Below are 26,081 nucleotides of genomic sequence, written 5' to 3' on the forward strand. Positions count from 1 at the left end.
AGGAAGGTCATTAATACTGAATGGACCCTGACATCGGGCAGATCATTAATACTGAGGGGACCCTGACACCGGGCAGGTCACTAATACTGAGGGGACCCGGACACCGGGCAGATCATTAATACTGAGGGGACCCCGACACCGGGCAGATCATTAATACTGAGGGGACCCTGAAACCGGGCAGGTCATTAATACCGACGGGACCCCGACACCAGGAAGGTCATTAATACTGAATGGACCCTGACATCGGGCAGATCATTAATACTGAGGGGACCCTGACACGGGGCAGGTCATTAATACTGAGGGGACCCTGACACCGGGCAGATCATTAATACTGAGGGGACCCCGACACCGGGCAGATCATTAATACTGAGGGGACCCTGACACCGGGCAGGTCATTAATACTGAGGGGACCCTGACACCGGGCAGGTCATTAATACTGAGGGGACCCCGACACCGGGCAGATCATTAATACTGAGGGGACCCCGACACCGGGCAGATCATTAATACTGAGGGGACCCTGACACCGGGCAGGTCATTAATACTGAGGGGACCCTGACACCGGGAGGGCATTAATACTGAGGGGAACCTGACACCGGGCAGATCATTAATACTGAGGGGACCCCGACACCGGGCATAATGTGACCTCTGACCTCAAAGCCCCATAATCTGTACCCCACTTTCTACAGGTACTGACCCCCGGACACAGACGCCCCAATACTAAAGCTGAGTGGAAGCAAAGAGGACAAGATGAGACGTCTCCCAAAGAGAAGAGCCCCGGACTGTGGCAGCGGCCATGACAGGAGCGCCCCGGTACGGTATAGGGTCCGGGCCAGCACTCCGCCTCCTCATATCCCGCTTACCTGAGGCTGGAGGGCCGGGGACGGCGCCGGGCTCCTCGCTCACACACAGGCGACAACGAGTGACGGGATCCCGCTCCTGGTGCAGGCGGCCTCACTGACGTCATCCACTGGTGCCGGCGTCTACTCGCCGACGTCATCAACCAGCGCCGGCTGCTCGCTGCACTCGACAACCAGCGCCGTGCAGCGACATGTGACGTCACCACGATACGTAAACGAGCATGGCGGCTGTGCGAGAGGGGAAGGCGGCTGTGCGAGAGGGAAATCCCTCAGTACTAGAGCCCAGCTCACTCCGTCCTCCAGGACCCCCAGACAGAAGCCCCTAGAGACTCAGATGGGGGAGGGGGGGTCTACAGGTCATGTGCTGGGAGGATAAAACTGCCTAGCACCACTAGTCCCAGCATCTCCTGCACCACTAGTCCCAGCATCTCCTGCACCACTAGTCCCAGCATCTCCTGCACCACTAGTCCCAGCATCTCCTGTACCACTAGTCCCAGCATCTCCAGCACCACTAACCCCAGCATCTCCAGCACCACTAGTCCCAGCATCTCCAGCACCACTAGTCTCAGCATCTCCAGCACCACTAGTCTCAGCATCTCCAGCACCACTAGTCCCAGCATCTCCAGCACCACTAGTCCCAGCATCTCCTGTACCACTAGTCCCAGCATCTCCTGTACCACTAGTCCCAGCATCTCCTGCACCACAAGTCCCAGCATCTCCTGTACCACTAGTCCCAGCACCACTAGTCCCAGCATCTCCTGCACCACTAATCTCAGCATCTCCAGCACCACTAGTCCCAGCATCTCCAGCACCACTAGTCCCAGCATCTCCTGCACCACTAATTCCAGCATCTCCAGCACCACTAGTCCCAGCATCTCCAGCACCACTAGTCCCAGCATCTCCAGCACCACTAGTCTCAGCATCTCCTGCACCACAAGTCCCAGCATCTCCTGCACCACTAGTCCCAGCATCTCCTGCACCACTAGTCCCAGCATCTCCTGCACCACTAGTCCCAGCATCTCCTGCACCACTAGTCCCAGCATCTCCAGCACCACTAGTCCCAGCATCTCCTGTACCACTAGTCCCAGCATCTCCTGTACCACTAGTCCCAGCATCTCCTGCACCACTAGTCCCAGCATTACCAGCATCTTCAGCTCTACTAATCCCAGCATCTCCTGCACCACTAGTCCCAGCATCTCCTGTACCACTAGTCCCAGCATCTCCTGTACCACTGTTTGCAGCATCTCCTGCACCACTAGTCCCAGCACCACTAGTCCCAGCATCTCCTGTACCACTAGTCCCAGCATCTCCAGCACCACTAGTCCCAACATCTCCTGCACCACAAGTCCCAGCATCTCCTGCACCACTAGTCCCAGCATTACCAGCATCTTCAGCTCTACTAATCCCAGCATCTCCAGCACCACTAGTCCCAGACTCTCCTGCACCACAAGTCCCAGCATCTCCTGCACCACTAGTCCCAGCATCTCCTGCACCACTAGTCCCAGCATCTCCAGCACCACTAGTCCCAGCATCTCCTGTACCACTAGTCCCAGCATCTCCTGTGCCACTATTTGCAGCATCTCCTGCACCACTAGTCCCAGCATCTCCAGCACCACTAGTCCCAGCATCTCCTGCACCACTAGTCCTAGCATCTCCTGCACCACTAGTCCCAGCATCTCCTGCACCACTAGTCCCAACATCTCCTGCACCACTAGTCCCAGCATCTCCTGCACCACTAGTCCCAGCATCTCCTGCACAACTAGTCCCAGCATCTCCAGCACCACTAGTCCCAGCATCTCCTGCACCACAAGTCCCAGCATCTCCTGTACCACTAGTCCCAGCATCTCCTGTACCACTAGTCCCAGCATCTCCTGCACCACTAGTCCTAGCATCTCCTATACCACTATTCGCAGCATCTCCTGCACCACAAGTCCCAGCATCTCCTGCACCACTAGTCCCAGCATTACCAGCATCTTCAGCTCTACTAATCCCAGCATCTCCAGCACCACTAGTCCCAGCATCTCCTGCACCACAAGTCCCAGCATCTCCTGTACCACTAGTCCCAGCATCTCCTGCACCACTAGTCCTAGCATCTCCTATACCACTATTCGCAGCATCTCCTGCACCACAAGTCCCAGCATCTCCTGTACCACTAGTCCCAGCATCTCCAGCACCACTAGTCCCAGCATCTCCAGCACCACAAGTCCCAGCATCTCCTGTACCACTAGTCCCAGCATCTCCTGCACCACTAGTCCCAGCATCTCCTGCACCACTAGTCCCAGCATCTCCTGCACCACTAGTCCCAGCATCTCCTGTACCACTAGTCCCAGCATCTCCTGTACCACTAGTCCCAGCATCTCCTGTACCACTAGTCCCAGCATCTCCTGCACCACTAGTCCCAGCATTACCAGCATCTTCAGCTCTACTAATCCCAGCATCTCCTGCACCACTAGTCCCAGCACCACTAGTCCCAGCATCTCCTGTACCACTAGTCCCAGCATCTCCTGTACCACTGTTTGCAGCATCTCCTGCACCACTAGTCCCAGCACCACTAGTCCCAGCATCTCCTGCACCACTAGTCCCAGCATCTCCAGCACCACTAGTCCCAACATCTCCTGCACCACAAGTCCCAGCATCTCCTGCACCACTAGTCCCAGCATTACCAGCATCTTCAGCTCTACTAATCCCAGCATCTCCAGCACCACTAGTCCCAGAATCTCCTGCACCACAAGTCCCAGCATCTCCTGTACCACTAGTCCCAGCATCTCCTGCACCACTAGTCCCAGCATTACCAGCATCTTCAGCTCTACTAATCCCAGCATCTCCTGCACCACTAGTCCCAGCATCTCCAGCACCACTAGTCCCAGCATCTCCAGCACCACTAGTCCCAGCATCTCCAGCACCACTAGTCCCAGCATCTCCAGCACCACTAGTCCCAGCATCTCCTGTACCACTAGTCCCAGCATCTCCTGTGCCACTATTTGCAGCATCTCCTGCACCACTAGTCCCAGCATCTCCAGCACCACTAGTCCCAGCATCTCCTGCACCACTAGTCCTAGCATCTCCTGCACCACTAGTCCCAACATCTCCTGCACCACTAGTCCCAGCATCTCCTGCACCACTAGTCCCAGCATCTCCTGCACAACTAGTCCCAGCATCTCCAGCACCACTAGTCCCAGCATCTCCTGCACCACAAGTCCCAGCATCTCCTGTACCACTAGTCCCAGCATCTCCTGTACCACTAGTCCCAGCATCTCCTGCACCACTAGTCCTAGCATCTCCTATACCACTATTCGCAGCATCTCCTGCACCACAAGTCCCAGCATCTCCTGTACCACTAGTCCCAGCATCTCCTGCACCACTAGTCCCAGCATCTCCTGTAACACTAGTCCCAGCATCTCCTGCACCACTAGTCCCAGCATCTCCTGTACCACTAGTCCCAGTATCTCCTGTACCACTAGTCCCAGCATTACCAGCATCTTCAGCTCTACTAATCCCAGCATCTCCAGCACCACTAGTCCCAGCATCTCCAGCACCACTAGTCCCAGCATCTCCAGCACCACTAGTCCCAGCATCTCCTGCACCACAAGTCCCAGCATTTCCTGCACCACAAGTCCCAGCATTTCCTGCACCACAAGTCCCAGCATTTCCTGCACCACAAGTCCCAGCATCTCCTGTACCACTAGTCCCAGCATCTCCAGCACCACTAGTCCCAGCATCTCCAGCACCACTAGTCCCAGCATCTACAGCACCACTAGTCCCAGCATCTCCTGCACCACAAGTCCCAGCATCTCCTGTACCACTAGTCCCAGCATCTCCTGTACCACTATTCGCAGCATCTCCTGCAACACTATTCCCAGCATCTCCAGTACCACTAGTCCCAGCATCTCCTGCACCACTAGTCCCAGCATCTCCTGCACCACTAGTCCCATCATCTCCTGCACCACTAGTCCCAGCATCTCCAGCACCACTAGTCCCAGCATCTCCTGCACCACAAGTCCCAGCACCTCCTGTACCACTAGTCCCAGCATCTCCTGCACCACTAGTCCCAGCATTACCAGCATCTTCAGCTCTACTAATCCCAGCATCTCCAGCACCACTAGTCCCAGCATCTCCTGCACCACAAGTCCCAGCATCTCCTGTACCACTAGTCCCAGCATCTCCTGCACCACTAGTCCTAGCATCTCCTATACCACTATTCGCAGCATCTCCTGCACCACAAGTCCCAGCATCTCCTGTACCACTAGTCCCAGCATCTCCTGTACCACTAGTCCCAGCTTCCCCAGCACCACTAGTCTCAGCATCTCCAGCACTTATACTTCCAGTATTCCCAGCATTACTTGTCCCAGAATCAACACCACTACTAATTCCAGAATCTCCTGCTCTTCTTGTCCCAGCCCTACTTGTCCATTTATTTCCAGTATTACTAATCCCTACACTACTAGTCCCAGCATCTCCTGCACAACCAGTGCCAGTATTCCCAAAACTACTGGTCCCAGAATCTCCAGCACTTTTCCCAGTATTACTAGTCCCAGCATCTCCAGTACAACTAATTCCAACATTTCCTGCACTATTATACGGCCGGGGTTACACTTGCGAGTGCAATGTGAGAAATTCGCACCAGTCTCTCTCCTCAATACCCGGCACTGCTGCCGGCACTCGGGACCGGAGCCTTTAGCTGAATAGAAATACATGCAGCCGCACACCCTGGTCCCGAGCGCCGGCGGCAGTGCCGGGTATTGATGCGAGAGACTCGCATGGCACTTGCAAGTGTGACCCCGGCCTTAGGCTGACATGCAGACATAGTGGCACCACAGGTCCCAGGTTCCCAGTACAAGGCTCTGAGATACTGAATCTAGAAAATGACCTATAATAAAAGAATTCTGTATCTCTGAGCCTAGCCGAGCACATAATTGGAATCTGCATTCCTTTCCCCATACCAAGCAGCCACGTCTGGAACTCTGCGTTATTGAGTTGTAAAGCATAGCTACCAGGAATTAAATACGGTAGCCGTATTTGGTCTCCCTGCACAGATAAAATCCAGCAGAACCCAGTGGCGGCGCCGCCGTCTTGTTTAGAGCTTTGGGCGGAAAGTTATGGGCGTCCATGGTTCTAGAAAGAAAACCATACTCTCGGATATGGGAGGAGAGAGGCTGCGCAGCCCAGGGGTGGGTGCAGCGTGTGGGAGAGAGCAGCCTAGGGGATAATAGGCAGCTCCTCATTTTGGACTGGGTTCTTGTACTGGCAGGAGGACCGTTAGCTGACTCGGCCAGAGAATTACGTAATGAAGATTTGGACCTGTGATTCATCAGCGCCTCCCTGTGGTCACATGCTGCATAACACGGTAATTGTAATCTATCTGTACCCTACCCTTGTACTACACTCCTGACTGTATACTTGTATATTTGCTCTTGTGTATATACCTGTAACTTTCTAGTGCACCTTTTGGCAATTAAATATGAAATTAATCTTGGGCTGCAATTTTATCTTGGTTCATGAATCCCCACATCCGCATGCTCCGTTGGTTATTATACGCTAACCCGGGGTTGGTTTCTGACCCTATATAAGCCTGTTGTTGAACGGGGCTTATATCTAACGAGGAACTGGTGGCAGCATATCGTACTGTGTTAGTGAGGAGCCCTGACAGTGATGGCCGGGAGGTTTATATACAGGTCCTTCTCAAAAAATTAGCATATAGTGTTAAATTTCATTATTTACCATAATGTAATGATTACAATTAAACTTTCATATATTATAGATTCATTATCCACCAACTGAAATTTGTCAGGTCTTTTATTGTTTTAATACTGATGATTTTGGCATACAACTCCTGATAACCCAAAAAACCTGTCTCAATAAATTAGCATATTTCACCCGTCCAATCAAATAAAAGTGTTTTTTAATAGCAAACAAAAAAACCATCAAATAATAATGTTCAGTTATGCACTCAATACTTGGTCGGGAATCCTTTGGCAGAAATGACTGCTTCAATGCGGCGTGGCATGGAGGCAATCAGCCTGTGACACTGCTGAGATGTTATGGAGGCCCAGGATGCTTCAATAGCGGCCTTAAGCTCATCCAGAGTGTTGGGTCTTGCGTCTCTCAACTTTCTCTTCACAATATCCCACAGATTCTCTATGGGGTTCAGGTCAGGAGAGTTGGCAGGCCAATTGAGCACAGTAATACCATGGTCAGTAAACCATTTACCAGTGGTTTTGGCACTGTGAGCAGGTGCCAGGTCGTGCTGAAAAATGAAATCTTCATCTCCATAAAGCATTTCAGCCGATGGAAGCATGAAGTGCTCCAAAATCTCCTGATAGCTAGCTGCATTGACCCTGCCCTTGATGAAACACAGTGGACCAACACCAGCAGCTGACATGGCACCCCACACCATCACTGACTGTGGGTACTTGACACTGGACTTCAGGCATTTTGGCATTTCCTTCTCCCCAGTCTTCCTCCAGACTCTGGCACCTTGATTTCCGAATGACATGCAAAATTTGCTTTCATCAGAAAAAAGTACTTGGGACCACTTAGCAACAGTCCAGTGCTGCTTCTCTGTAGCCCAGGTCAGGCGCTTCTGCCGCTGTTTATGGTTCAAAAGTGGCTTTACCTGGGGAATGCGGCACCTGTAGCCCATTTCCTGCACACGCCTGTGCACGGTGGCTCTGGATGTTTCCACACCACACTGGTAAATGGTTTACTGACCATGGTATTACTGTGCTCAATTGGCCTGCCAACTCTCCTGACCTGAACCCCATAGAGAATCTGTGGGATATTGTGAAGAGAAAGTTGAGAGACGCAAGACCCAACACTCTGGATGAGCTTAAGGCTGCTATTGAAGCATCCTGGGCCTCCATAACATCTCAGCAGTGTCACAGGCTGATTGCCTCCATGCCACGCCGCATTGAAGCAGTCATTTCTGCCAAAGGATTCCCGACCAAGTATTGAGTGCATAACTGAACATTATTATTTGATGGTTTTTTTGTTTGTTATTAAAAAACACTTTTATTTGATTGGACGGGTGAAATATGCTAATTTATTGAGACAGGTTTTTTGGGTTATCAGGAGTTGTATGCCAAAATCATCAGTATTAAAACAATAAAAGACCTGACAAATTTCAGTTGGTGGATAATGAATCTATAATATATGAAAGTTTAATTGTAATCATTACATTATGGTAAATAATGAAATTTAACACTATATGCTAATTTTTTGAGAAGGACCTGTATATATCTCCAGCCTGGACTGGTGATATACAGTGCCTAAAAGTAGTATTCAACCCCCTGCAGATTTAGCAGGTTTAATAAGATGCAAATAAGTTAGAGCCTTCAAACTTCAAACAAGAGCAGGATTTATTAACAGATGCATAAATCTTACAAACCAAAAAGTTTTGTTGCTCAGTTAAATTTTTATAAATTTTAAACATAAAAGTGTGGGTCAATTATTATTCAACCCCTAGGTTTAATATTTTGTGGAATAACCTTTGTTTGCAATTACAGCTAATAATCGTCTTTTATAAGACCTGATCAGGCCGGCACAGGTCTCTGGAGTTATCTTGGCCCACTCCTCCATGCAGATCTTCTCCAAGTTATCTATGTTCTTTGGGTGTCTCATGTGGACTTTAATTTTGAGCTCCTTCCACAAGTTTTCAATTGGGTTAAGGTCAGGAGACTGACTAGGCCACTGCAACACCTTGATTTTTTGCCTCTTGAACCAGGCCTTGGTTTTCTTGGCTGTGTGCTTTCGGTCGTTGTCTTGTTGGAAGATGAAATGACGACCCATCTTAAGATCCTTGATGGAGGAGCGGAGGTTCTTGGCCAAAATCTCCAGGTAGGCCGTGCTATCCATCTTCCCATGGATGCGGACCAGATGGCCAGGCCCCTTGGCTGAGAAACAGCCCCACAGCATGATGCTGCCACCACCATGCTTGACTGTAGGGATGGTATTCTTGGGGTCGTATGCAGTGCCATCCAGTCTCCAAACGTCACGTGTGTGGTTGGCACCAAAGATCTCGATCTTGGTCTCATCAGACCAGAGAACCTTGAACCAGTCAGTCTCAGAGTCCTCCAAGTGATCATGAGCAAACTGTAGACGAGCCTTGACATGACGCTTTGAAAGTAAAGGTACCTTACGGGCTCGTCTGGAAGGGAGACCATTGTGGTGGAGTACGTTACTTATGGTATTGACTGAAACCAATGACCCCACTGCCATGAGATCTTCCCGGAGCTCCTTCCTTGTTGTCCTTGGGTTAGCCTTGACTCTTCGGACAAGCATGGCCTCGGCACGGGAGGAAACTTTCAAAGGCTGTCCAGGCCGTGGAAGGCTAACAGTAGTTCCATAAGCCTTCCACTTCCGGATGATGCTCCCAACAGTGGAGACAGGTAGGCCCAACTCCTTGGAAAGGGTTTTGTACCCCTTGCCAGCCTTGTGACCCTCCACGATCTTGTCTCTGATGGCCTTGGAATGCTCCTTTGTCTTTCCCATGTTGACCATGTTTGAGTGCTGTTCACAAGTTTGGGGAGGGTCTTAAATAGTCAGAAAAGGCTGGAAAAATATATAATTAATCCAAACATGTGAAGCTCATTGTTCTTTGTGCCTGAACTACTTCTTAATACTTTAGGGGAACCAAACAGAATTCTGGTGGGTTGAGGGGTTGAATAATAAATGACCCTCTGAAAAGACTTTTCACAATTTAAAAAAAAACAAAACAAAGAAATAACTTTCTTTTTTGCTGCAGTGCATTTCACACTTCCAGGCTGATCTACAGTCCAAATGTCACAATGCCAAGTTAATTCCAAATGTGTAAACCTGCTAAATCTGCAGGGGGTTGAATACTACTTGTAGGCACTGTATATCTCCCATCACTGGGAGCTCCTCAATAACTCGTACCTATAAGGAAAGCCTTTCTGGTGGCTGTTTGCCCTCAGTGCAGTTCCCTGACTGACCTGGGGTAAGTGGTGGTGCCAGAGAGTCGATCCCTGCTGGGTCTTTCTCTCTCCTCCCCAGAGGTGAGTGAAGTTGACACACTCCTCCCTGTGCGATCTGTCACACCCAGCATTACGTGTCCCAGTATTCCCAGCACTACTAATCCCTGCACTATTAGTCCCAGCATCTACAGCACTACTACTTCCAGCACTCCTAGCCTTACTAGTCCCTGCATCTTCAGCATTATTAGTCCCATGATCTCCAGCACTACTAGTTCCAGTATTCCCGATAGGTCCACAAAAAAAAAACGTACGTACATGGAAAGAAAAATAAAAGTTTCTCCTCCTCCATTCTGACAGTCTGTGAAAATTACACCACACTCTGATAAAATCCGAGTTCGGTCGTTGTTTTTCATGGACCCATACACTTGCCTTGCCGGGTTTCATCTGACTCTCGTCTCCAATCGGACATGTCTGCAAAATTTTCCGTGGAGCACTCGGTACGATAATCTGACTTGTTCCCAGCCCCATAGATTATCACATGTACAGGTGAAACCCACGGATAGCACTTGTACACGAAAATCCGACGTGTGAATGTGCCCTAGGTTGCATTTTTATTTATTTTTTTTGCAATGGTCGCATTTCAGTGGCAAGTCGCAGTGAAATCCCTTTGACATCGTTGGTCTCTCTGATTCACTGCGACATCTGTTACCACCACGTGGCGCTGCACTAAAACATTCCACCACCCCATGGAATTGCTTGAATTGGGGAATATTGTTTCCTCGTTCTCCTGTGCGATTAGCGCTTGCACCTGCCAATTATCCATTTCCTTCATAATTAGAAGACGAGGGTTAGTCGCTCCCTCGGGCACTTTGGCATCTTTTCCCAGCAGGCTGTACAGTTGGCCGCTCTCTTTGTTTTCCATTGTTGACCTGTAAAAGCCAAATGTGGAGCACAAAATAATGAGGGAGGTATGACTTATCGAGTGAGCGATCAATACCGCACATGGGGACACTATTTGTAGCAGGGAAAGGAAACATTTACAATTCTATTGATCCACGAGTGGTTTTGTTCCGTAATTACTGATGTATGGACGCCAGGCTGGAATGTGCCCACGTAGCGGATTGTGGAATAGCGTGCGGTTCCCTGCAGTGGATCATAGAATCTGAATCCATGCTCTGTGAAAAACAATCTGCAGCGTGACCTTCACTTTCATTCAGGAGCACGACAGTTTCTGCTGTGGGATTTCACCCCAGATTTTATCCTTTACCGAGCAAAATCCGAAGCGTTTGTGCCACAAAGTTTATAATAAAAATAGTAAAAAATTGGAAACTTTTGTGACTGTGGAGGATGTTGCAGCCAAAAGATGTGCAGCTTTTTGTGGCGTCCCTGACACTTTTATTTAAAGAGGGCCTGGCTTTGCAAAAAGGGTGCAAGCTCTTTCCACCGCGCCACTGAATTACCAGAAAACTGGCGTGCTTTGTAGCCAAAATGTACTACATCTCATAGCGGCACGGCTTTCATTATATGGCGCACAGGCAGCCTAGTGTTAGGTGCACCGCTCTGTACATTCAGCGCACCGTACTCCGGCAGCTTTTAGTTCTCAGAGGGCCAGATGGTGTTAGCAAATTTTCCATCTTGGGTTTTCCATCAGTTTATTACTAAACACAATACTATTGCACCTTGTAACTAGAACGTAAAGGTTGTAGCAAAGCCAAGGAGGCCAGGGATAAATCCTAGCTCTCCAGGTAGATGCGCCTGGCTGGCTCTGCATTTAACCAGGCTAGTGTCAGCTGGGGGAAACTGACCAGACTGGATTTGTGTTGGAGCTGAAGAGAGACAAGCCAGAATCTCTCTGAGAACTGTGTGCACCAATCTACAGGTATAAGTGCCTATATTCTGAAAACCGCAATATGTGTGAACACGTCCGAGCACACAGAGCCTCCTGCGACTTCAGCTGTGTGGGCTGTAACTTGGCTTCTAGAAGTGTCTCAAAGAGTCACCCGACTGCAGTTACTTGTCATTGATGAGCGGTAAGTGCCATCAAGGTAGCGGGTAAGGTTGTCAACGCAGCGAGCCCCTCAGACTTTCCCTTGTTAATGTCTTTTCCATGACTTAATCTCTAGTCTATCTTCTGAGTGCTCGCTCTCCTACACAGAAAAATATATTTTATGTGATCTCAAAAGCAGCGCTCACCTCTACACCCTAGCATGCGCCTAACCCTCCCCGTACCTTCCTGCTGATATAATGGTAGAATCGCCGCATAGAGCAGATAAAAAGTGATGTTATAATATGTCTTCTCTATAGCGTGTAATTCAGCGATTTAAAAAGTTTTTTTCATACACTGTTAGTTCAACAATTCATCGGTGAATTATGTAGAGCAGACAAGGAAATCCTCTGTCAAACCTTATATAGCGCTCTCATACATGTAGCACACAACGTGCACTGCCCGACCCTGTACAATAACACCGTTATCTAACAACAATTACCGCTGAGCAAATCTTTTGAAAACTCTCAAAGCTATCACAAGTTCAGAAGCTTTTATTGTACAGTAATTATATTCTGGTACAGAAAGGACAGTATTATAGTAGTCATATTCTTGTACTTAGGGGCAGTATTATAGTAGTTATATTCTTGTACATAGGGGCAGTATTATAGTAGTCATATTCTTGTACTTAGTGGCAGTATTATAGTAGTTATATTCTTGTACATAGGGGGCAGTATTATAGTAGTTATATTCTTGTACATAGGAGCAGTATTATAGTAGTTATATTCTTGTACATAGGAGCAGTATTATAGTAGTTATATTCTTGTACATAGGGGCAGTATTATAGTAGTTATATTCTTGTACATAGGGGGCAGTATTATAGTAGTTATATTCTTGTACATACGGTCAGTATTATAGTAGTTATATTCTTGTACATAGGGGCAGTATTACAGTAGTTTTATTCTTTTACATAGGAGCAGTATTATAGTAGTTATATTCTTGTACATACGGTCAGTATTATAGTAGTTATATTCTTGTACATAGGGGCAGTATTATAGTAGTTATATTCTTGTACATAGGAGCAGTATTATAGTAGTTATATTCTTGTACATAGGGGGCAGTATTATAGTAGTTATATTCTTGTACGTAGGGGCAGTATTATAGTAGTTATATTCTTGTACATAGGGGCAGTATTATAGTAGTTATATTCTTGTACATAGGGGCAGTATTATAGTAGTCATATTCTTGTACATGGGGCAGTATTATAGTAGTTATAGTCTTGTACATAGGGGCAGTATTATAGTAGTTATATTCTTGTACATAGGGGGCAGTATTATAGTAGTCATATTCTTGTACATAGGGGGAATATTATAGTAGTTATATTCCTGTACATAGGGGGCAGTATTATAGTAGTTATAGTCTTGTACATAGGGGCAGTATTATAGTAGTTATATTCTTGTACATAGGGGCAGTATTATAGTAGTTATATTCTTGTACATAGTAGCAGTATTATAGTAGTTATATTCTTGTACATAGGGGCAGTATTAGAGTAGTTATATTCTTGTACATAGGGGCAGTATTATAGTAGTCATATTCTTGTACATAGGGGACAGTATTATAGTAGTCATATTCTTGTACATAGGGGGAATATTATAGTAGTTATATTCTTCTACATAGGTGCAGTATTATAGTAGTTATAGTCTTGTACATAGGGGGCAGTATTATAGTAGTTATATGCCTGTACATAAGAGCAGTATTATAGTAGTTATATTCTTGTACATAGTAGCAGTATTATAGTAGTTATATTCTTGTACATAGGAGCAGTATTATAGTAGTTATATTCTTGTACATAGGGGGCAGTATTATAGTAGTTATATTCTTGTACATAGGAGCAATATTACAGTAGTTATATTTTTGTACATACGGTTAGTATTATAGTAGTTATATTCTTGTACATTGGGGCAGTATTCTAGTAGTTATATTCTTGTACATAGGGGCAGTATTATAGTAGTTATATTCTTGTACATAGGAGCAGTATTATAGTAGTTATATTCTTGTACATTGGGACAGTATTATAGTAGTTATATTCTTGTACATAGGGGGCAGTATTATAGTAGTTATATTCTTGTACATAGTAGCAGTATTATAGTAGTTATATTCTTGTACATAGGAGCAGTATTATAGTAGTTATATTCTTGTACATACGGTCAGTATTATAGTAGTTGTATTCTTGTACATAGGGGCAGTATTATAGTAGTTATATTCTTGTACATAGGAGCAGTATTATAGTAGTTATATTCTTGTACATAGGGGGCAGTATTATAGTAGTTATATTCTTGTACATAGGGGGCAGTATTATAGTAGTTATATTCTTGTACATAGGGGCAGTATTATAGTAGTTATATTCTTGTACATAGAGGCAGTATTATAGTAGTTATATTGTACATAGGGGGCAGTATTATAGGTTATCAGCTGATACTGATGCCTAAATGTTACCTTCACTCTTATTATTGTCCTGTGTGCACAGTTCCTTGTTGGTATTGCAGTTTATTTTTTCTTCAGCAGGGGGCAGGCTGTGCACACACCTGTGCTGTGTGCAGGTGATGTAATATTTCGGGTGCACTCTCGCTTTCTCGGTAATGCTACATTTGCAGGGAGCACCATTTCTGATTATCTTCAGGATTTACCTTGCGGACCCTGATACCCAGTGATGACCATGGATAAGCACAATGTAATGCAGATCACGCAGTCTGGTAACCAGATTAGTACAGACGCAGACACTGGACATCTGCTGCTCCTCTGCCGGCTCCATTACAACTTTCCTGCTTATAAAGACGGCACTTACACATGTTTTTAGGAGTTGTTATTTAAGCAATTGTCTAACACACACGTTGAATATACAGACAAGCTATAAATCAGCGAGTATCGTGACTCGTCATCTCAGAGAGTTTGTTACAATTGAATCCAGCCTAGACACCCCAGTTTAAAGGGGTTGTTTTATGGGGGTCCTATATCAGCGTGCCCCTCATATAGGTAATTAATATCTGATATCCAGGTGCCCCCATTAATATCAGACGTCGGACCCTGCTGATCTGATATTGATGACTTATCCTATGTTTACCAGGCTGAAATCTTGACTGATACATTGTATCAAACTGATGGAAAATTGGAAAAAGTATCATAAAGCACAAAATCCGCGTGTGTCGATCTGTTGAGATTTTCGGACGTTCAGTGGAATCTGCAGTTTTCGGTACATGGCGGCACCTGCGTCCTACTCTAACTCTTCGGGGGGATCTGTCGCTTCTCTTCACTCCTCCACCATCTAGATAATTTCCTCCACAACAAAGGCGCCATGAAAGGGACTTTTTTTCCGTTTGCTCTTACAGAAGCTCTCCGCCTCTCTCTCGCACTCACCACCAATTTGCACAATATCGGAGGGGGCCGCAAAGCTGCAGAGGGACGTGATTGGACGCTTTTTGCTTTTTCTTTGTTCCAAAAAGGTGCATTAATGTTGCTAAGAGACAGATCGTCAGCGAGTGTCGAAATGGCGCCTGACGGAGCTGGCAGGCAAATCCTCTGGCATCTGGAGCGCTGCACGGCGTTAGAGATAGTAATCGGCCTCCTCTCCTGTTGTTCCCTGTTATCAGCCACTTCGGACTCTATGAAGTCAGCATTTTTGTGGATTTTCAGCTCCTTTTGTTTTGCCAGTAGGAGTTACCGGAGGCCCCAGAGGTTTAGAGGTTTCTATACTTAAACTGTAAAGCGCTGCGGAATATGTTGGCGCTATATAAATAAAGATTATTATTATTATAGTCTTGTGTCTGTTACTACAGTAGTTACAGTGCGGTGTCCACCAGGGGGCGAGAGAGCGCAGAACAAGACTCCTCCCAGGGGAATCAGCCACTTCCCCCCCAAAGCATGATGGGAGGAAAATTCTTAACAAAATAACTGGGCTAGCGCACCCCATTTTATAAAACATGTGACACTGAGAGGTGGTCTGTGTCTGAGAAGCCATTCCGCCGCCGTTACTGTTGAAATTACAAGTGACCGGTGATGCCCTTTAAGGTCTATGGTCCAGGCCGTGACATACTGTAGGTTTTGTTTGTTGTCAGAGCGGGGACTATTTTCCTGTCGCTGACAGTCAAGATTAATTACCAGGAATATCACCGTTAATCAGAGCACCGTGCGTCTCAGTGCTACAATTACAGAGCCGAGCCGGGTAATTAACTGGTAACATATTTACATGAGAAATCGCTTGTCTCCTCCGAGCGGCGGATGATTGTGTGTTCCCCTGAGGCGGAGGATGACAGCTTCACCTGCCAGGGACTCCGCAGGTTTAAAGGGGCCCCCGGGACTGATATGTTCAGGATACAGGAGTGACGGCCCTGAGTGGCGCCATTAGCTACATTCTGCTTTGTAAAGATCTCTGCTGTCTGATAGTGAATGGAGACATTGCTTAAGGCAAAAAGACAAGTATATAAAGATCTGCCATGTACCCGACTGCACTGATACATTGTAACAAAATCGAGATTGAAGAACGATGTTCGCTGCTGATGTGATGCGCATTATTGTGTAGACTGGATACATTGTCACAAACCCTCAGCTGTGAGGAGTATCTGGTCAGGAGGCCTGGATGCAAACAATAAATGTCTTATTCATTATTACATTATTTTGCTTTATTTTTTGTGTAGTTTCCCTTTTTTGTTTTTTTCTGTGTCAGCTTTTTTATGCAATTGCTCACCAGTTTAGGGGTCAAAAACTTTTTTGCACACCTGAGGACCATCATGCGACATTGTAAGGGATTTTACAACCTTTTGCTCTCAAAAGAGGCAAAAATAAAAGAGAAAAGACAAAAAATAGCTTCTTTTCTTTTGCACCAAATTATTCAAAAACGCGCAACGTCTTTGAAAAAGTTGGCGCAAACAAGATATGTCAACGAAAAACACAGAGAAAAAAATCAACTGATAAGTCGGCACCGAACTTTATATAAAAGTTGCAGGACTTTAGTGAAAGTTCCCTACAACTTTGAACTCCAATTTTAGAAAACTAACGATGATCGGGGGCTCTAGCGCAGAGACACAAAAATCAGCATGTGATAAATAGGTGCAAATTAATTGGCTCAACAAAAAACTATACCTCTAAAATTATAACTTTTAATTCATATCCATAAAAATACCCATTAAACATTGACAGACACTGTACAGTATTTGACCATTTTTCTGGACTGGCCAGGTGTCTTTCAATGTTAATGGGTATTTTTATGCATATGAATTGTTATATTTTAGATGTATATTTGTCGTGTTGACCCTCTAGTGCAGAGACCCCACCAATGGCTGATATAAGGGGTTGTGTTTGGATCTGCGCCATTCTCCTAGGAGCAGTGCGGGGTGCGGACTTTCTTAGAGCCCAAACACCACTAAACCTGAGCCGAGCAGTGCCGATCACAGCCGAGGGTGCAGCGAGTGCACTGCCTGTGGGGGTCTCAGCACCAGGACCCCATCTCACCATGGAGGTTCTTTCCGAAAACTTCTTACAAAATGACAATAGCCTCAAAATACGGCTAATTACGGATTCCCGCGTTGTCGCTATTTTATCACATTCACGATGAGTAATGTCTCCATTCCATCGTCCTATGAAGACGGAAGGTGCAGTAGAGGAAAAGGGTCCGTTACAATGAATGAATTTCTACTGATACATTGGGGAGTCTCCTAAATATCTGGTATTTAATCATATCGTTAATTACCAACCTGGAAGCCGGGACGAAGGCAGGAACGTGGGACATCCACCAAATTCATCCTATTACTGCTCCATTATCCACTTCCCTCCGACAGTCGTATCCCCTCACATTCCCCCCCCCCCCCCACGCGTTTTATTTTCCTGTCTTCCATTCTTGAATGTAGAAAGCGGAAATCTCTAATACGAGTGACGTGTACGTGAATACCGCCGCTGCCCGTTTTTCAATGGCTGCTCCCCCGATATTACGAGGAAGACTATTCAAAACTTTATCACGCCGCCCAAAAACTTACAATAGACGCCATTGTAAAAAAAAAAACAGAAACATTGCTTCGGAGACCTTGACACCCTGACGCACGTCAGACTTACAAAGCAAACGCTGACATCAAGACCGATAATTAATAATAAAGGAAGCGGGAAAGTTGTAGAACACAATTCATTAGACGACTCAGAAGTTGCCTCTTCTGTCTCCGCGCGCCGCCTTCTTCGCTAGGCGAGACTCCACCAAGGCGAAGATGTGACATTCAGGGTGGGTTAATGAAGATCAGATTACTTCGCTCAGACACCGCGCTAATTTTCATCGTTAAATATTGGCCTTTACGGATTCAGTCATGAATTAAAGGGAAAGTTGACGTCAAAAGAAGGCGATTATTGTCAGGAAGGTCCCGGATATACGAAATTTGCTTAAAGCGAGTTCCCAGGCGTCTATAAATAACCATTAATAGCAGTATAATGGAAAGTTTTGTAACTTTCTAGTAGACTTTGGATTTACTTTGTCACCATTTTGCAAGATCTCTGCTTCCTGTCAAGGAATAGGAATGTTATTGTTTGCAGTAACAATACTTCTCACAGATGAGTTTGCTACAATTGTATCCAGTCTGGAGAATCCTCTGGGAGCTACAGCAGAATGATGGGATCTGTACTGTTACATTGTAGCAAATCATCAAGACAGGAGAGGTTTGTGCAGCTCGTAGAGGACTGGACCCAGCCTAGTCGTGTGATCAGGGATGTTCCCATTCACTCACAGCAAGCAGAGCTCCTGAAAATGGCAAGTAGTTTAAGGGTTATCAGAAAAAAAAAGTTATTTCCCATTCATAGGATGGGTGATAACTTGCTGATCACTGAAGATCTGACTACCGGGACCCCCATAGATCCCAATAATGGTGCATTATGTGAGGGGTGGAGGTGCCCATGTTTGTCCTCTGCTCCAGGTCTAAAAATCTGACTCACAGCAAAATTTGACGCAGAGACTCAATTTTCCTCTACAAATTTGCAGTTTATACTACGGCAGGTTTAATGACCAGGAAATAAAAACACTTCTAGGCAAAACGGGGCAAAGTTTGTACTGAAATCCACAAAGAAATCATCTGCAAATTAGGGTAAAATCCGAGCCCTTGTAAAAAGCGGATCACATTCCCGGAAGCCTTTCATCTTCTCACTTGGCTAAATCCTTTTTTTTTTCCTCTTTTAAGATTTCCTAAGCCAAAAAGAAAAGTCCTGATTTTATCTTCCCGTCGCTGAGGATTTACTTAGTTTCAGCGCTCGGCGGTAGAATTCTCGCTGCTTCACCCCCGGACGCCATTTCTCTGCATGATTTTACGTCCCTCAAGGCCCTTGAATAATAGAATTGTTCCTACACACCGGCACATTTTTGTGACCATTTGAGCAGATTTTCGTTTCTGAGAAACCGGCTTCATTATCGCTCATTACAAGTGCAGGAAAGATTAGCGTCAGGAGTGCAGCAGTGAAGGCGCCGCTTCTCTACCTGTTAATAATCTGGGTGACAACCAATATGGGTGACACTGTCGCCACAGAAGGTTGTCACCTGGCTTTCCTGGTCTCCTGAATGTCGTGTCTGCCTAGCCATTCAGTGATATGATAAAGAGGGGATTATCACCAGGAAGGTTTGTTATTTACGAGCTTGGGAAAGTTGGGTGACAACTCCCTCCTATCCTGCGATATGTTATGGAACAACCCCTTTAAGAAAGCTCTACGACTTATTGATGATATTTCCGAGTTCTTTTATTTTCAGAGGCAGATGTGCTCTGACATACAGTGATTGACTTTCGCTGCTCTCCTCCTGGTATTTGGCTTTATTATGACTCTCGGAGTTTATTAGATTCTTCTCAGTTGCAGTAATCAGCAGCGACAGTCACCAGCACGAGGATCCGAGACAGCGACCGTCTGTGAGAGATCAGCATATTCTACACGGCTCCAGTGACACTAAACAAAATCTGCCTCTCTGTAGCTCCGCACATAAGCAGACCTCGCAAGTCTGTACGTGAGGAAAGCCACCCAGGGATAGCACCCAAATAATGGTGATGTACGGCATCCAGGTCAGCGGTGATGAACAGCGCCTAGATAATGGTCATTTTTAGTGCCCAGCTAAATGGTAATTTTTAATGCCAAGATACATGATGTACAGTGCCCAGATAAATGGTGATGTACAGTGCCCATGTAGTGATATACAGCACCTAGATAAATAAATAATGATGTAAAATGCCCAGATAATTGGCAATGTACAGCGCCCAGCTAAATAGTCATGTACAGTGCTCAGATAAATGGTGATATATTACACCTAGATAAATGGTGATGTACAGCCCCCCAGATAAATGATGATGGATGGTGTCAGATCAATGGTGATTTGCAGCATCCAGATAAATGGTGATGTACTTTGTCCAGATCTTAGTGATGTACAGTGCTCAGATAAATGGTGATATACAGGTCCTTCTCAAAAAATTAGCATATAGTGTAAAATTTCATTATTTACCATAATGTAATGATTACAATTAAACTTTCATATATTATAGATTCATTATCCACCAACTGAAATTTGTCAGGTCTTTTATTGTTTTAATACTGATGATTTTGGCATACAACTCCTGATAACCCAAAAAACCTGTCTCAATAAATTAGCATATCAAGAAAAGGTTCTCTAAATGACCTATTACCCTAATCTTCTGAATCAACTAATTAACTCTAAGGCCATGTGCACACGTTCAGTATTTTTCGCGTTTTTTTCGCGTTTTTCGCTATAAAAACGTGATAAAAACGCGAAAAAAACGCTTACATATGCCTCCCATTATTTTCAGTGTATTCCGCATTTTTTGTGCAAATGTCGCCTTTTTTTCTGCGAAAAAATCGCATCGCGGAAAAAAAAGCAACATGTTCATTAAAATGCGGAATTGCAGGGGATTCCGCACACCTAGGGGTCCATTGATCTGCTTACTTCCCGCACGGGGCTGTGCCCACGATGCGGGAAGTAAGCAGATTATGTGCGGTTGGTACCCAGGGTGGAGGAGAGGAGACTCTCCTCCACGCACTGGGCACCATATAATTTGTAAAAAAATAAGAATTAAAATAAAAAATAGTCCTATACTCACCCTCTGATGGCCCCCGAAGTGTTCCCGCCTCTGTGCTGCACGCTGGCTTCGGTTCCTGTAGCAGCAGCTGGTGTGCGGTGAAGGACCTTGCCGAATGACGTCACTGTCCTGTGATTGGTCGAGACCGCTCACGTGACCGTGACGTCATGGAAGGCCCTGCGCGCACACATCAGCTATAGGAATGGACGCCGGTGAGGAGATCTGCTGTCTGCGGGTGAGTATAACCATTTTTTTATTTTTTTTATTATTTTTAAACGTTCTATCTTTTACTATAGATGCTGCAAAAGCAGCATCTATAGTAACAAGTTGGTCACACTTGTCAAACGCTATGTTTGACAAGTGTGACCAACTTGTCAGTCAGTTTTCCAAGCGATGCTACAGATCGCTTGGAAAACTTTAGCATTCTGCAAGCTAATTACGCTTGCAGAATGCTAAAAAAAACGCAAAAAAAAACGGGAAAAAAACGCAAAAAAAAAAATGCGGATTTCTTGCAGAAAATTTCCGGTTTTCTTCAGGAAATTTCTGCAAGAAATCCGCAACGTGTGCACATACCCTTAACACATGCTAAAGATACCTGAGGCTTTTAAAAACTCCCTGCCTGGTTCATTACTCAAAACCCCCATCATGGGTAAGACTAGCGACCTGACAGATGTCAAGAAGGCCATCATTGACACCCTCAAGCAAGAGGGTAAGACCCAGAAAGAAATTTCTCAACAAATAGGCTGTTCCCAGAGTGCTGTATCAAGGCACCTCAATGGTAAGTCTGTTGGAAGGAAACAATGTGGCAGAAAACGCTGTACAACGAGAAGAGGTGACCGGACCCTGAGGAAGATTGTGGAGAAGGACCGATTCCAGACCTTGGGGAACCTGAGGAAGCAGTGGACTGAGTCTGGTGTGTCAGGAAATGGGCTACAGGTGCCGCATTCCCCAGGTAAAGCCACTTTTGAACCATAAACAGCGGCAGAAGCGCCTGACCTGGGCTACAGAGAAGCAGCACTGGACTGTTGCTAAGTGGTCCCAAGTACTTTTTTCTGATGAAAGCAAATTTTGCATGTCATTCAGAAATCAAGGTGCCAGAGTCTGGAGGAAGACTGGGGAGAAGGAAATGCCAAAATGCCTGAAGTCCAGTGTCAAGTACCCACAGTCAGTGATGGTGTGGGGTGCCATGTCAGCTGCTGGTGTTGGTCCACTGTGTTTCATCAAGGGCAGGGTCAATGCAGCTAGCTATCAGGAGATTTTGGAGCACTTCATGCTTCCATCGGCTGAAATGCTTTATGGAGATGAAGATTTCATTTTTCAGCACGACCTGGCACCTGCTCACAGTGCCAAAACCACTGGTAAATGGTTTACTGACCATGGTATTACTGTGCTCAATTGGCCTGCCAACTCTCCTGACCTGAACCCCATAGAGAATCTGTGGGATATTGTGAAGAGAAAGTTGAGAGACGCAAGACCCAACACTCTGGATGAGCTTAAGGCCGCTATTGAAGCATCCTGGGCCTCCATAACATCTCAGCAGTGTCACAGGCTGATTGCCTCCATGCCACGCCGCATTGAAGCAGTCATTTCTGCCAAAGGATTCCCGACCAAGTATTGAGTGCATAACTGAACATTATTATTTGATGGTTTTTTTGTTTGTTATTAAAAAACACTTTTATTTGATTGGACAGGTGAAATATGCTAATTTATTGAGACAGGTTTTTTGGGTTATCAGTAGTTGTATGCCAAAATCATCAGTATTAAAACAATAAAAGACCTGACAAATTTCAGTTGGTGGATAATGAATCTATAATATATGAAAGTTTAATTGTAATCATTACATTATGGTAAATAATGAAATTTTACACTATATGCTAATTTTTTGAGAAGGACCTGTATTACACCTAGATAAATGGTGATGTACAGCCCCCCAGATAAATGATGATGGATGGTGTCAGATCAATGGTGATTTGCAGCATCCAGATAAATGGTGATGTACTTTGTCCAGATCTTAGTGATGTACAGTGCCCAGATAAATTGCATTGTAAAGGGCCCAGATAAATGGTGATGTACAGCCCCCAGCTAAATAGTCATGTGCATTGCCCAGATAAATGGCGATGTAAAGGACCCAGATAAATGGCGAAGTAGAGCGCCCAGCTAAATACTGTAGACATGTACAATGCCCAGATAAATGGTGACGTAAAGTGCCCAGAAAAATAGTCATGTACAGTCCCAGATAGTGATATACAGCACATAAGTGACCTGTAACAATGTATTGAGCGTCATCTTTTTGGGTTCCTGACATTGATGACTTTGTTGATGGGTTCAAGCAGAGATAAAGGTCAGAGAAGATGATAACAGAGAATCCCGGGGCTCGAAGATCTGACACTAAGCCACCAGTCATGTCCCTTGTAAAGGCCATATCCATCTTGGATGAAGACATGGTGATAATGAGCCATGGGCAGCGGGATCACATGGATTTCACTTCCCATGTGTGGACCTGGCGGTGATACAAGAACTGTCCTCACATTATTAATCTGACTTTTAATGGACGCCACATAACATAATGTCAACTGTCATAATTTCCGCAGTGATGGAGTATACAAGAGCTAAGATGCGAGATGTCAGGACTGTCCTCAAGGAGTAAAGATATGACCGGCGCTCAGAAAAGTCCCGACCTTATGGCTTCCATCTCCCTCTCACATTGTGATTCTGCCATGTCCTCCCTGACATTACGAAAGGACAGGAAAGGTAGCAACAAGCTGCCCACAAAAGCAGCACTTGCCTCTGCTGAAATACTCTGTGCTGCCTGTTTCTGAACTCCTGAAGTCTCTATTCAATCGTGAACCATCTCCTGTGAATGGAAGCTCTCCGGTCACTGCTCTCCACAACGTCAGCGCACTCATCCTCCGCTGCCGTGATCATTTCCCGGAGTCTTTTCTTCATTTGATAACTGCAGTTATCGCCCTCTGGTCACATCGCAGGGACCACCCATGTGCGTCGCCACCTGACGCGCCCCCCCAGGGAGCCCCCATTAGTCTATCATGTCTTCCCCTCTCCATTACTTTGGGCCACGACGCATAAAGCTGCATGAAGTTGCATAAAGCTCTATTATTTATGCACTTCTGCATTTAGCTATTTCTCGGCCCAGCGCAAGAAGCGGCAAAGCTTAAATATTAAATTTCCTGCTCCGTGAACCTTTGTGCCTGGAAAGCAGGGCCTCCAGGAGCTCGGCGCATCTTTTATTTATAGGCGATTTCTCATAGTTTCACTCTATTTAGGGATCCACCATAAAAACAACCCGAGAGAGGAACCTGAAGAAAAGGGGCTTCCAGAAAAGTACCATCACTTGTTACTTTGGTCTGAAAGTGACTTTGGCTTTTTTATTGGAATAAGGTCCCCTAGGGGCAGTAATGTGTCACCTAAGTGTGACCACTGGGGGCAGTAGTCCACTGTATTACATAGTGATGACCACTGGGGGCAGTATTCAAATGTGTAACATTACGATGACCACTGGGGGCAGTATTGCAATGTACTACATAACAATGACCACTGGGGTCAGTATTCCACTGTATTACATAATGATGACCACTGGGGCAGTATTGCAATGTACTACATAACAATGACCACTGGGGGCAGTATTCCACTGTATTACATAATGATGACCACTGGGGGCAGTATACATAATGATGACCACTGGGGGCAGTATACATAATGATGACCACTGGGGGCAGTATTCCAATGGTTATGGTGAGGGGTGCACGGTAGTCATACCCCTCTAGTCTTCATTTCCGATGTACGAACAGCTCAGCGTTGCATTGATTTGTTGGTGGAACCAGTGGTTCATTCATTTCTGCAAAGTGTCCGGGAGCGGTCCCAGCACAATAACCCCAGGCCGCATGTTCCTCACACTACTGCGAGCCTCCTGCGTGGCCTAAACCTGCTTCCTATGCTGCAGTGTCTCCGGAGTTGTCTCCATCGGGCAGATCAGGGATGTCATGATTACACAGGAGCTGCCAGCAGTGGATCATCAGCAGAACCTTCCATAGATGACCTTTGATAACCTCCGTGACAGCAGCCAAGGCCGGAGGTGCTGAGATTTCTGCACGAGGCTCAGACTCTGAACTGGAGAATCCAAAGGTTGTGATAATGTTGTTTCCATTTTTCAATCATTTACAGATCAGTGTCGTCTCCGTCCGTTGATTTCCAGAATTCCAGAACTGAAGCGATCTGTGATGAGACCTCACTTAGGAATAAGTTCAGGATTCGTCTTCCATCCAGTTGGTATTTAGTTCTGTATTTCTGGTAAAGCACAAAGCGTCACAGCAATTATGGGAAGATGTCAGAAGCCGCAGAGTATCGCAGATTGCTGATTATGGAGCTGAGAGCTCCCTGTCCACCATTTGCTACAGTGGACCATGGAGCGATGGAAGATCGTGGCCTCGTCTGGTGCAGCACATCTTTCATTCTGCAGATGGCCGGGTGCACGTGTAAAGGGCACAGATGGCAGCAAGATACATTAATGGAAGACAGATGGGTGAGGCAGTGTGATGGGGCAATGTCCTGCTGGCATCACCTGGGTATGGCATGTCACCTACCTATACAGGTCCTTCTCAAAAAATTAGCATATAGTGTTAAATTTCATTATTTACCATAATGTAATGATTACAATTAAACTTTCATATATTATAGATTCATTATCCACCAACTGAAATTTGTCAGGTCTTTTATTGTTTTAATACTGATGATTTTGGCATACAACTCCTGATAACCCAAAAAACCTGTCTCAATAAATTAGCATATTTCACCCGTCCAATCAAATAAAAGTGTTTTTTAATAACAAACAAAAAAACCATCAAATAATAATGTTCAGTTATGCACTCAATACTTGGTCGGGAATCCTTTGGCAGAAATGACTGCTTCAATGCGGCGTGGCATGGAGGCAATCAGCCTGTGACACTGCTGAGATGTTATGGAGGCCCAGGATGCTTCAATAGCGGCCTTAAGCTCATCCAGAGTGTTGGGTCTTGCGTCTCTCAACTTTCTCTTCACAATATCCCACAGATTCTCTATGGGGTTCAGGTCAGGAGAGTTGGCAGGCCAATTGAGCACAGTAATACCATGGTCAGTAAACCATTTACCAGTGGTTTTGGCACTGTGAGCAGGTGCCAGGTCATGCTGAAAAATGAAATCTTCATCTCCATAAAGCATTTCA

The 26,081-nt window shown here is 45.8% G+C and overlaps 2 protein-coding genes across 2 annotated transcripts in view; one reads left to right on the forward strand and one right to left on the reverse strand.

The window, feature by feature from the left end:
* The window catches only part of ZC3H18 (zinc finger CCCH-type containing 18), a 72,149-nt gene extending 71,054 nt beyond the window's left edge, over window positions 1–1,095 (reverse strand). Inside the window, exon 1 of the mRNA XM_077288805.1 lies at window positions 861–1,095. The gene's annotated coding sequence lies outside the window, so the exon portion shown is untranslated. The remainder of the gene's footprint in view (window positions 1–860) is intronic.
* Window positions 1,096–6,054: 4,959 nt separating this feature from the next.
* Window positions 6,055–26,081, forward strand: part of LOC143807360 (thyrotropin-releasing hormone receptor-like) — an 88,298-nt gene continuing 68,271 nt past the window's right edge. Inside the window, exon 1 of the mRNA XM_077288808.1 lies at window positions 6,055–6,201. The gene's annotated coding sequence lies outside the window, so the exon portion shown is untranslated. The remainder of the gene's footprint in view (window positions 6,202–26,081) is intronic.

The sequence above is a fragment of the Ranitomeya variabilis genome, chromosome 2, assembly GCF_051348905.1.
Source record: "Ranitomeya variabilis isolate aRanVar5 chromosome 2, aRanVar5.hap1, whole genome shotgun sequence".
Classification (NCBI taxonomy): Eukaryota; Metazoa; Chordata; class Amphibia; order Anura; family Dendrobatidae; genus Ranitomeya; species Ranitomeya variabilis.